The sequence below is a fragment of the Ailuropoda melanoleuca genome, chromosome 13 (assembly GCF_002007445.2).
Source record: "Ailuropoda melanoleuca isolate Jingjing chromosome 13, ASM200744v2, whole genome shotgun sequence".
Taxonomy (NCBI): domain Eukaryota; kingdom Metazoa; phylum Chordata; class Mammalia; order Carnivora; family Ursidae; genus Ailuropoda; species Ailuropoda melanoleuca.
This window is the reverse complement of record NC_048230.1, coordinates 53,468,581-53,479,632: the sequence shown is the minus strand read 5'-3', so window position 1 is coordinate 53,479,632 and position 11,052 is coordinate 53,468,581. Positions and strand designations below refer to the sequence as shown.

General features: G+C 44.8%; 1 long non-coding RNA gene across 2 annotated transcripts; it reads left to right on the top strand.

Annotated features, from left to right (window-relative positions):
- The first annotated feature begins 4,164 nt into the window (after window positions 1-4,164).
- On the top strand, window positions 4,165-9,451 carry LOC105237582. Of its 2 annotated transcripts, none has more exons than XR_856184.3 (4): window positions 4,165-4,287; window positions 6,507-6,601; window positions 7,790-8,030; window positions 9,397-9,451. It is a non-coding gene; the product is annotated as an uncharacterized LOC105237582 (long non-coding RNA). The 2 variants fall into 2 exon arrangements; XR_004619936.1 differs by lacking the exon at window positions 9,397-9,451 and adding an exon at window positions 8,378-8,581.
- The last annotated feature ends 1,601 nt before the right edge of the window (window positions 9,452-11,052 follow it).

Here is an 11,052-nt window from a genome sequence, read left to right as displayed (position 1 = left end):
CATGGAATAATTCACACGCTGATCCATTTTACCCTCGGAGCCAAATGAAGTACTTAGTTATTATGTCCGTTTTGCAAATGAATGGAAATGGGCCAAATCCCCAACTAGGAAACAGTAGAGGCGGAATATAATTCTAGATTGAGGGTTGGCAATTACAGTCTGATGGCCGAATCCGTTCAATGCCTGTTTTTGTAAATAAAGTTTTATTGGAACACAGCCGTGCTCATTCGGTTGGTTATATATCACCTATGATTGCAATGGCAGAGACGCTCTGCCCTGCAAAGCCTAAAACATTCACTATCAATTCCTTTACACTACAAACGGGCAGATCCTTGCTCTAGATTACCCAACCCATGTTTCCTTCTGCTCCCAAAATGCCTCTTTATTTTTTTTTAAAGATTTTACTTATTTATTTGAGAGACCACAGAGGGAGAGTGGGAGGGAGAAGCCGACTCCCCACTGAGCAGGGAACTTGATGCAGGGCTCAATCCCAGGACCCTGAGATCACAACCTGAGCTAAAGGCAGCCGCTTAACCGACTGAGCCACCCAGGTGCCCCTTTTAATTTATTTTTTTTAATGTAATGCTGAACAGGAAAAAGAATCTAAAATATCAGAAACAGTAATGGTTATTAGAAAACTGAATCTGTTAGGCGCCCCAGAATATTAAAAACAAACTTTTCTTCCTTTATCCTTTTTTTGTCTCAAAATTTGGAAGTGCCTGTATTCTAAATTTAAAATGGACCAAAAACCTTCATTGCCTTATCAGCTTTAACAAAACTGCATGTAAATAAACACTTATCTAAAGACCTAAATTTCTAGGGTAATTTCCAAAATAATGAAGAAATGGATACAGCGTTTCAGGAGACATTTTCCCCCGTATATGTTATTTTCAAAACTGCAAATAGAATAAGTTGTTAAGGTAAGAGGCTACCCGCTTTGATAGTAATGTGGTACTTTGGTCATAAATGGAGAAATTCTGTAAGCAAGGGAGAGTGAACACTAGAGCACTGGGGATTATTTTTTCTTCTTTCCTACTAACAAAAGTTGGAGATCTTGGAAATTGATTCCTGTTGCCATGTGAGCTAAGATTTTGGTGTTGTAACAATGGCTTGGTTTTTCAAAGGTCTCTAGGATTGATTCGTGTAGCTACAAATCCAGGTTGTAAAAAAAGTTACTGAACAAAATTAATGATAGTGTCTTCTGTGTCTCCCACGTGCCAGGCACTGTGGACTGGAGAGTTCCGACTCCAAGACCAAGGTACCTGTACAAGGAAGGCATTATTATTTTACTTTCTCCACGAGAACAATGAGGTCCTGGGGCATCAAGGTGTCCCAGTTGATATGTGATGGAAGGACCTCAAAGTCTTGACCCCAAATTCCACACTCTTTCCCCTCTAAGAGGAGGTCTGTCACTGATTGGTCATCCTTGCATTCAACTAATTCTTTTTTTTTTTTTTAAGATTTTATTTATTTATTTGAGAGAGAGAGAGAGGGAGAGAGAGGGTATGCTCACCAGTGGTGGGGAGGGGCCGAGGGAGAAGGAGAAGGAGGCTCCCAGCTGAGCAGGGAGCCCAACGACCTGGGGCTCTATCCCAGGATCCCGAGATCATGACCTGAGCAGAAGGCAGACACTTCACTGACTGAGCCCCCCAGGTGCCCCTCAACTAATTCTTACCTATTTTGGGGGCTACCACGTGTTAGGCCCTGTGCTCGCTTCTGAGGATTCAGCAGTGAACAAATCAAAATCTAAGTCCCATCCAGGATATTTTCAGATGATGAGGAGTGCTAGGAAGGGAATGAAACAGGACAGCCGGGATGGAAGGTGTCCAAGTTGGGTGTAGCACTATGAATGATGGGTAAATGCCATAAGGCGAAGATCAAGACTCGGGAAGAAAGTTCCAGGCAGAGAAACATGCTTCTGGCATGTTCCTTGAGATGGGAAAAAAACGTAGTCTATTGGGACATGATGTTGATTCTTTCTGGCTCTCACCAACTCAGCAGTTCCTACAACCTGTCCAAGCTGGAAGGTCTTAGGTGCACTCAAGGTACAGGTTAGCCAGGAGTTTACCCTCAGTTCTAAGTCTAACACCCTTATCTCCTTCCCCTCACCAGACAGGAAGGATGATCCTCCTTTATTTACTACCACAAATAATAATAGTTACCAATTACTGAGCACACGGCCTATGGTGCTGACTGTGTTATCTCCTTCAATTGGCAAAACAACCAATAAAATATTGTTGAATGGTCTTAAAACAGGAGGAATGTACTGGAATTGATTTGCAGAATTTCCATGTTTATAGTTACATTTACTTATTGCTAAAACTGCCTGGGAATACTCCTGCATTGCCTAAGTTCACACTCACCCTCTTCCTACCTTACAGAGAAGTCTGCGCTCCTCCACCAGGGCGAAGCGGGTAGAGGGTGTAATGAGCTAACAAAGAGATGAAAGAAACTTCCCTTTAATGATTAATCAAGGCGCCTAAATGCGGGCATCCTGTATTACTTTATCTTAGATGAGTTTCTTTCTAAGGAGCTTTCAGAACAACCACAGAAGTATAATAATATTGTTGATTGTTGGAAATGTAACTGGAATGTTTTCTAAAGCCATCAAATGTTTCAGCAGACACTGGAGATAAAAATGCCTGAATACCTTAGGATAAAAATGTGCTATGGTTTTCTTTCCTATTTAGTGTGTGCTCCTCAATACATTAGTTAAAATTTATTTTAACAAATTGTATGAGTTAGGGATTCTAATTACAGTCACTTATCACTTTTTTTTTTTTTTTACAAAATGTTTATTATTTTCCTACCAAGAAAAAATGAACTCATTTGAGTTGTAATAAAAATTTAAGATGTCCACTTAAAAAACACACAAGAGGGGTGCTGGCTCAGTCAGTAGCTGGCTCATGCAACTCTCGACTGTCAAGAGTCATGAGTTTGAACCAATGCTGGGCTTAAAAAATATGCAAGACACTATGTATTTTTTTCCTCAAAATTATGTAAGAAAAAAAAAGGAGATCATTAGTTTAGTAGATCCTGGCTGTTGTCTACCTAAGAGTAATCGCTAATTATTTTCTTTGCAGATAAAACTCAATTTACATGTACACACATATATATTTATTTCATTTTAATTTTTTTGACTGCTATGTGCTTCAGGGAAAGTTGGAAACTCAACAGTTACAAGGGATGGCGTTTTCATTGGTGGTTATGAGTGGTTCTCAACCCTGGCCATAAGGTCAGATTATCTTCAGAGCTTTTAAAAGTGACTGTCGATGCCTGGACCTCATCCCCAGCTGTTGTGGTTAAAGTAGTCTAAGCAGTTAAGCTAATTTTATTTCCGTTGCTAATAACAGGTTAAGGGATTGGCAGTAGCATAATGCTAACCAATGAGAGGGGAAGTAAGCAGGCTGAGGGCATATCTCTCGGAAAGTTATGCTTGCTCTTGAAAAGGTAAACGAGGGAAGGAATGTTCAATTTTTAGATTTTCTTTAGATGAATATATGCCACCTGGCACTATGGCAGCCATTTTGTGACTATGAGAGGCAAATCGCAAGTGCAAAGTCATACACTGAGGGGGGCAGAACGAGAAGATACAAAGAACTTGGGAATACCCCTGGGGCTGCCCTGTCATGGAGGACATTTATGATATCTTTAGATGGATCCTCTGTTTCCTGAAGGTCTAAGCATTTTCAGTTTTATGAAACAAGGAATCTGGAACACAGATTAAGCTGTTTACAGTTACAGGGCTGGAAAGTGGCAAAGCCAGGGCTTCAATCTGTCTGATTCTAGCTCCAGCACTTTTAATGACTATAGTATAGGACAGGGATTGGCAGAGGACGGCTTGTGGGCCAAATCCCACCCACTGCCTGTTTTTGTAAATAAGGCTTCACTGGAACACAGCCAGACCCTGGTTAGCTCAGGCATTGTTGATGGCTTCTTCCACACTCTAGAGCTGAGTAGTGGTGAGAGACAATGTAGGGTGTGCAAAGCCTAAAATATTTACTGTCTGGCTCTTTAAGGAAAAAGTTTGCCGACCCCTGCTGGTCTAAGCCAATCACGGTAATCCTATCTTTATCTGTGATTGTCTCGGGGTGACTATATAAACCAGTTTTGGCCAATGAGATGCAAGCAGAATTCTGGGGAAGGAGGGTGGTGCCTCTGAGAAAGGCGTTCCCCCACCCCAATCAAAAGAGGTGTGCAGGAAGGTAGCTTCTTCCCTTCCTGCTACTTCTGAATCAGAATGAGATGATTGGAGCTGAGGCGGCCATCTTGAAAGCCAAAAGGAAGGTGTGTAAGTACCTGGAAGATGCCAGAGAAGAAACAGGGAAAGAGGCTAAATCTTTGATGACACTGTTAGTCCTCCTATGCAGTGCTCTAACTCCTTACCTCCAGATTTCGTGTTTGTTAGACCACAGTTTGTCTCTTTTTGCAGGCTATTCCATCACTTGCAGCTGCTTTGATCCCACATGATACAAACCTTATGTCTGAAATTACTGTCCTTATTTTACATTCAGGAAACCCAAAGTTCAGGGAGGTAAAAGGATTTGCCAAGGGTGTGTGCATCAAACTAAGTTTGCCTGCCTCTAATGATAGCCCCTGTCCCATTACCCTTGATAGTGACATAAAAACTCTCGGCCTTTGGGGCTCAGTTTATCTATGTTAAAGGTTTATCTATGTTAAAATTCTGTAACCAAAGGAGAATGACCCCTAAGGGCAAATGGTTATTTCTTTTTCTTCCCTACTAACAGAACCTGAGTTTAGTTTAGGCAGCACTGCACCCAGCACTAAGGGATGAAGGATAGTTGGTCTAAGGCAGTCATGGCTTTTCTCCTTTGTGGAAAGTTTTACCCCCTAAATAATCTGATTCCAGGCTAGGTTTGGATGGTGCGTGAGAGTCTGCATTTCTAATGAGCTCTTGGGTGATGCCAATGATTCTGTTCCATAGAACACACTTGGACCATCATTATTCTATACCAGAAGTTGAAAAAAATTTTCTATAAAGGGCCAGATAACGAATATTTTGGGTTTTGTGGGCCATGCAGTTTCTGTGGCAACTACTCAATTTGATATTTCAGTGGCTTGAAAGAAGCCACAGAAAACACATAGATAAGTGGGTGGGGCCATGTTCCAATAAAACTTTATTTACAAAACCAGGTGGTGGGCCAGATATAACCCACAGGCCATAGTTTGCTGAAACCTGGTTTAGACTACTCATGGTTTGTCTCCTGGTCCTGGGCCCATCTTCTCTGGGTTTATTGCTGACTAAAATCTGAACCAATAGGGATTCTCGTAGGAAGGCAGACATGGGTGGCGTATTGGGCACCAGGTAAACTGTTGTGAGCTAAGCCAATTCGACATGGAACCAACCTTAGGTTATTTCTGGCAGATGTGGGCATTCCCCCACAGCCTAGCTACAAGTTATCATAAAATCTGGTCTGTCCAAATTTTGCTACTTCTCTAGCCAAACATTCATTAGCAAATCTGGCACAAAACAGCTTGTACAACCTATTCTGGAAGCTTGATATTCTCTCAGGGGGTCTGGTCACACCCTGAATGAAAGGTTCACTCGCGGCAGGCATGACAATATTCCACAAGCAGGATTCTGTGTTTGCTGTCTGGTCGGCATGATGCAGTCAGAAATCCTCCTAACGAGTGGCTGGACAGGGCACAGGACCAGTCAGGGAAGAAGTGGGGAAGGGCAGAGGTAAAGGATGGATTGTTGTATCCTATAATGCATTCTAGTCAACTCAAGTCTTAAAAACCTTTAATTTTACCAATGTGAACCCAGCTGTAATGTGGCCGTGCTAATTATCATCAGGCACTGGTGTCGCCCATAAAAACCCTGTTTCTGAATTGCGAGAAGCATTTGTCATCGGCATGGCTGGAGTGTGGTCCTTTCTGCCGCCCTGTTTGCTAGCTATCCTCCAACAATGCATTCTAGATCACCCGTTAGCTAACCGCACTCCCGCTGAGTTTCTACTAACTGAACTGAGCCCACGACTTCTCACACTGATTATATTGAAGTATTTTCAAGTATAGACTGTAATGAGAGGGAACCACCTGTGTCTGCTCCAGGGCTTATGGCAGGAAGAGCGATCATATATTTAAACTTGTTTTGTTTTGTGAGCTGTCAGCCCTATGGCTCCGGAGCTTCGGTGAGTTTCTAAGTCTGCAAGACAGAGGCACAGACACAGAAAACGGAGCACAGATGGAGTAGAAAACGTATCCTAGGCCCTGCTCTTAGTGAACCTGGGTCAAACCCAGTGTGTCGCTTACTAGCTGGGTGAACCTGGGTAAGATACGAATGCTTCCCAGCTGTGCCCTCGCGCGTGGAAGACGGCGCTGCTGATTTCGCCCTCTGGAGGCAAAAAAAGTCGCCGCATCTGTAAAATGGGGGTAATGGTGCTGGTGGCGGGTCAGGAAGCGAGGCACGTGAAACAGCGCAGCGTCCAGGCGTTGTGAGCTCTCAGTAAATGATCTGCCGTGGTCCTCATTCTGATTTTCAGACAAGATCCAGAGCTGAAGTGCTTTTTCCAAAGACAGAGGCAGAGCCTGGGAGAGCAGCCGCTGCCCACACGAATGCAATATTCCAGGAGCTTGGGTGAGTCTTTTATTTGAGGTTTCTCTGCGAATTTAAGAACACCCGTCAGAGGTTCACATTTTACGATTCAATGAGAACGTTGGAAAACTATTTAACCGTGGTCTTTGGCTGGTGTAGACTGAGTGAAATCAAAAGCTGGTTATCAGCTGTCTTGCTCTTCTGTGTCCAGCAGAGAAAGCTCTGAGATGATGTGTCCCAATCAGGTAGAGTCTGTTTATCCTTTTTATAATTCATCCACCAGCTGAACCTACTTCCTAAACCTGGGGAGTTACTCCCCTTGGGTTTTTGGTAGAAAGTGGAGCCCGCCTTTCACCCAGAAGTGGAAAATGTACCAAATTGATTTCGAGTGCCCCTTGCAGCGGGGGTGTGGACCGTGGTCAGACCAGCCAGTCAGAGGCAGCTGCTCCAGACTTAGGCTTGGAACCTTCTGATGCACAGGTGGTTGGGCTCTGTGGAGTCCTTGCCGGTAACTTGTGATGCTAGCATTCTGGGATCGTCGGTGGCCTTGACTGTGGTTCTCTCTTTTTTTTTCTTTTTTTTTTTTTTTAAGATTTTATTTATTTGACAGAGAGAGACAGCCAGTGAGAGAGGGAACACAAGCAGGGGGAGTGGGAGAGGAAGAAGCAGGCTCACAGTGGAGGAGCCCGATGGGGGGCTCGATCCCAGGACTCTGGGATCACGCCCTGAGCAGAAGGGAGATGCTTAATGAGTGAGCCACCCAGGTGCCCCGTTGACTGTGGTTCTAATAGCAGAATCCAACATCACAACCGGTGTTGGTGGTGGGTCCGGTGTAGACAGCAGGGTTTACACCATTGGTTGGCAAAGTTTTTCTGTTGCGGGCCAGATAGATATTTTAGGCTTTGCCGGGCAAGAGGCAATATCAAGCCGACTATACAGATACTTATACAACCATTTAAAAATATAAAACCGTTCGTAGCCCGTGGGCCCTTAGACTAACAGGTGGCGGCAGGGTTCGGCCCATGGTGGTAGTTTGCTGGTCCCTGGTCTAGAGCCCTGAGGTGACATCGCTGCTGTTTCTCACAAGACCATCTCAGTGTGACTCTGGATGTCATTCTCAGCTGCCCCAGAGAAAGGGACTTTGCAGATGCAATCAAGTTAAGATGAGGTGATATTGGACTGGGAGGTGGGGAGGGTGGGTTTCTACCTCAGTGACTGGAATCCTTATAGGAAGAAGGAAATTTGAGAGCAAAGAGACCAGGGGAACATCCTGTGTGAAGACAGACAGATCAAAGTGACGGAGCCATAAGCCAAGGACCGCCAATGATTGCTGGGAGCCACCGAGAGCTGGGAGAGAGGCAGGGCCCCATCTCGCCATCAGAACCTGCAGGAGGAACCAACCTTTCGCCAAGCCGGACCAAGAGGCAAAATGTTGTTTACTGTTTACACCCCCATTCTTTCACACGTTAAGGTGTGTTTTCTAGGGATGTATGATGTGTGAAATTCAAGGACCCTGAAAGCCATCTTGTAGAAAGCTATACCCTAAAGGCATTTGTAAAAATGTAAAACCAAAGCCAATCTACTCACTAAATTGGGTTGGGGGGGGATAGTTATTTTTCTTAAAAATGTTACTGATGTTAATATGTAAGAGGTTTGTTACTGTTATTTTTAAATGGGTTAAAAAATTAACATTTCAAAAATTTCTCAGATTTGATTTTGAGTAGGTAAGTATAGATAGGTCTAAATTTTACAAATAAAAGCTCTTTGGGGTCATGATTAATTTCTAAAAAAATTTTTTTTAACTTCTTTTTTTTAAAGTCGGCTCCATGCCCAGTGTGGGGCTGGAACTCATGACCCCGAGATCAAGAGTCGCACGCTCCATGGACTGAGCCCGCCAGGCGCTTCTCATCAGTAATTCTGAAGGGCGTTCGGGGGTCCTGAGACCAAAACAGTTTTTTTTTTTTTTTAAGATTTTATTTATTTATTCGACAGAGATAGAGACAGCCAGAGAGAGAGGGAGCACAAGCAGGGGGAGTGGGAGAAGAAGAAGCAGGCTCATAGTGGAGGAGCCCGATGTGGGGCTCGATCCCACAACGCCGGGATCACGCCCTGAGCCGAAGGCAGACGCCCAACCGCTGTGCCACCCAGGCGCCCCGAGACCAAAACATTTGAAAACTGTTGGCTTCTGGCAATGTCATGCCTCCTTTCCTGGAGATTTCACTGGAGGGAGACTATTTCCTGTTATTTCTCACAAAGCAAGAAAATAAATGGTGGTTAAGAGGTTAAGAGCGCAGGCTTGGGGTTCTCAAGGCTTGAGTCTAAAACTTTAGGCTGGGTGGTGCAGTGGTTTAAGTATCTGCCTTCTGCTCAGGTCATGATCCCAGCATCCTGGGGTCGAGCCCTGCATCAGGCTCCCTGCTCAGCAGAGAGTCTGTCGGCTTGTGCTCTCTCTCTCTCAAATAAATAAAATCTTAAAACAAAACATAACAAAACCTTTACTCCGGGATGTGCAAAATTGGTGATATGAAATCAGTGATTTAAACCCTTGGAGCCTCAGTTTCCTTATCTGTGAAATGGGGATCATGAGACCCACCTTCCAGGGGAGTTATAAAGATTAAAGTAGTCCTCACTGACTGGGAGCAGTATAAAGCCCTGTTCTGTGGAAGGAAGGGGTGGACCAGACCAGCCCCTCTCAGACTTTAAGGTACACACAGATCACCTGCGGATCTTTCTAAACGCAGACTCTATCTCCTTTTAATACCTGTCATGATCCCATGGGACATTTGTTTTATTTTATTTTATTTTATTTTTTAAGATTTTATTTATTTATTTGACAGAGACAGCCAGCGAGAGAGGGAACACAGCAAGGGGAGTGGGAGAGGAAGAAGCAGGCTCCCAGCGGAGGAGCCTGATGTGGGACTCGATGCCGGAACACCGGGATCACGCCCTGAGCCGAAGGCAGACGCTTAACGACTGCGCTACCCAGGCGCCCCAAGGACATTTGTTTTATTATTTGGCGAGTTGATTGTCTTCTGCCCTCAAATGCAGGCACCGTGAAGAGCTAGAGTCATGTCTGTCTTGATCAGGGGCTCATGAACTACAGCGTGCAGGCCGAATTCGGCCTCTTGTCTCTTTTTGTAAATAAAGTTTTATTGGAACGCCGACATGGTCGTTTTTCGTGTATTATCCATGGCTGCTTCTGCTGTACTCAGCAGAGGTTAGTGTTAGAGACTGGATAGCCCACAAAATGGAGATCTTGACCCTTTTCAGAAAACATGTGCTGACCTTGTCGTGGTTATTGCCCAGCTGCTCCCTGGAGAGTCTGGCCACCGTGCGCGCTCAGCAGATACTGAGCATTTCTCAAGTGTGTTTTGCAGGTATGGTGCCATGTAATCCTCCTTACCATTCCCTAAGGTAGAGGCCATTCAGGGTCCACAAACCGAAAATTCCAAGAACTATCCTTCAAAAAAAATAAATTTGGCAGTGAAATGATCTGACCCGACTCCTGTGGCTACGAACTCTGACTGGAATGATGTGAGGTTATTGATTGCCTGTTTTTATCTCACTAATTCAACCGTTGTATGTTTCTCTGCAGACACACGGATGAGGCTGAATACAGGGTGCCGCCCCGGGGCCCCACGGGAGACCCTGTGTAACACAGCATAAGCACCAGATCACATTTTTTTTTTTTTACTTTTTTTTTTTTAAAGATTTTATTATTTTATTTATTCAGCAGACAGAGAGACAGCCAGCGAGAAAGGGAACACAAGCAGGGGGAGTGGGAGAGGAAGAAGCAGGCTCATAGAGGAGGAGCCTGATGTGGGGCTCGATCCCACAACGTGGGGATCACTCCCTGAGCCAAAGGCAGACGCTTAACCGCTGTGCCACCCAGGTGCCCCCAGATCACGTTTTTAAAATCTGAAAATTCTGCATTCCAAACCCTATTCAGCTCTAAGGATTTGGGTAAGAGATTTGGACATGTATTTTTCCTGACTTTACAGCTGCGGAATTTCGGAGACTAGTCGCAGGGGTAGAGCATGGCAGAGCTCAGCTTTGAATCCAGGAATCGGATCCTGGGGGTGCAATGTAACCACGAGTCTCTTTAGCAGAGGGGGCTGGTGCCTGTTGACTGGATGAATGAAGGGTAAATGAAGCTGAGCGGGCCTGGTTCCAACCCCCGGGCTGGTTTACCTGCTGCCGGGGAGATCTCTGCCTCTCCTGGGCAACACATCCTCTCCAGGCCAAGCGTTGCCTCTGTAAATGTGCATGCAAAACGTGTGCATGCGCGCGCACACACACACACACAACTCAGAAAGGACTTATATGCTATTGTATTTCTTGGAGCCTTATGGCCGCCTGTTGTTTTCCGCAATCTCATCTTTATGAATCAGGTGACAAAACCCACTAGTAACCAGGCAGGGGAAAGAAAACAGATGCTTTTCCAGCCAGGCGGGGTTGAGCTGAGCAGTTTGTCATTGTGGTTAAACCCTGCC